The sequence below is a fragment of the Tupaia chinensis genome, unplaced genomic scaffold (assembly GCF_000334495.1).
Source record: "Tupaia chinensis unplaced genomic scaffold, TupChi_1.0 Scaffold000702_1, whole genome shotgun sequence".
Lineage (NCBI taxonomy): Eukaryota > Metazoa > Chordata > Mammalia > Scandentia > Tupaiidae > Tupaia > Tupaia belangeri.
This window is the reverse complement of record NW_006160225.1, coordinates 929,796-931,337: the sequence shown is the minus strand read 5'-3', so window position 1 is coordinate 931,337 and position 1,542 is coordinate 929,796.

Genomic DNA, 1,542 nt, shown 5'->3' with positions numbered 1-1,542 from the left:
TACAGGCATTTGTTTTGGTTTAGTCTTTTTATTTCTGTTTTAAAATCAATAATAAATGTTTAACAATCCTTCCATTCCTTAAAATAGAAAAAAAAAACAAACCTGTATTATGGAGTAGATAATAAATTAAACAGTAAAATAAAACTCAACAATTGTAAAGAGAATAGGCAAGACTGATGAAAATACACTTGTGTCCCAGCTTGGCGGCAGAGACGGCAGCAAACTGAACTGTGGTCCTGGGAGTCACGTGAGTGGCCGTGGGTTTAGGTCTTAGATTGCGCCGAGAAAGCTGGGTGGGTGCAAGTGTGAGGACACAAGACCGGGAAGAGCTGGTGTTCTAAGATAAAGCAAGAGGCATATAGAAAGTTTCCTCAAAACAACTATAACTTGTTTTAGAAAATGAGCTATACTAGGGCTGGCAGGTGGAGTGATGGTTAAAGTGCTGGATTCTGACATGGCCAACTGTAGTTCGAGTCCTGGACCTGGCAGCTTGCCATCTCACTTTCTCTCTCTCTCTCTCTCTCTCTCTCTCTGTCTCTGTTTGGAAGAGTATGTACCCTATAGCAAATTAATAATAATAATAATAATAAAGAAAAAAGAAAATGAGCTATACTGAAAAGCAAATAAAGGAAATATTAAAGTGTAAAAAATGACACCAAAGAAGTCAGGATAGAATAAGCAAAGCAAAAGAATAAAAAAGCACAAATATAAAAAGCGAAAACATTAAACCTAAGTATATCCGTGATTTTTCGTCTTGGAGACTAGGTGTGGTACCTTTTCTGCATTTTCTGCTTATGGGTTATTTGGGACCATCCCTTTCGGACACTTCGTCCTGGTTATCGCTTTAATGACAGATTCGGTCCTATGCTAATGCTAATTCTAACAAAGTAGCTAGAGCTTTGCCAGTCATTTGGTTTTGTTCTAATATCTCATGCGGTCCTTAAAAAATTGCCTCCCTACTTGTCAATCTGAATATTTTAATCTAATTATGACAGCCATCATCTACTATTAAGTGTTTTAAATTAATAATTCCTTTTTTTTATTTTTATTTTTATTTATTTATTTTTTTGCTATAGGGCATCTGTACTTACCAGAGAGAGACAGAGACAGTGAGAGGGAAAGTGAGGGATCATCCCCCCAGGGGCATTGCCACGCTGCAGTCCCTTCTCCTCCAGTCTCCTGGGATTTCGAGCGTGAATGCACTCCTGCTGGGCGCGATTTTCAAGCTCCCAAAGTCTAGGACTCAAAATGCAGTGGCCATTTGAGAGTCCAGCACCTTAAGCACCACACCATCTGCTGGCCCCTGAACTCATAATTTTATTATTAGTTTAAAATAATTCCTATTTATTTCTCCTTTATACTTTTTGGCAGTGTTTTCTTTATTGTCTATGAATTACTCAAATTTATCATCGTTATTTTAAAGCTCACGCCTAAAAATTCCTTTTTGAAATATTTTTTCACTTTATAGTTTGAATTTCTCTACCTTAAAAAAATTGTGCTATTTAAAAACTGATTTTTAAGGGAATGATAGATCTTGTTTAT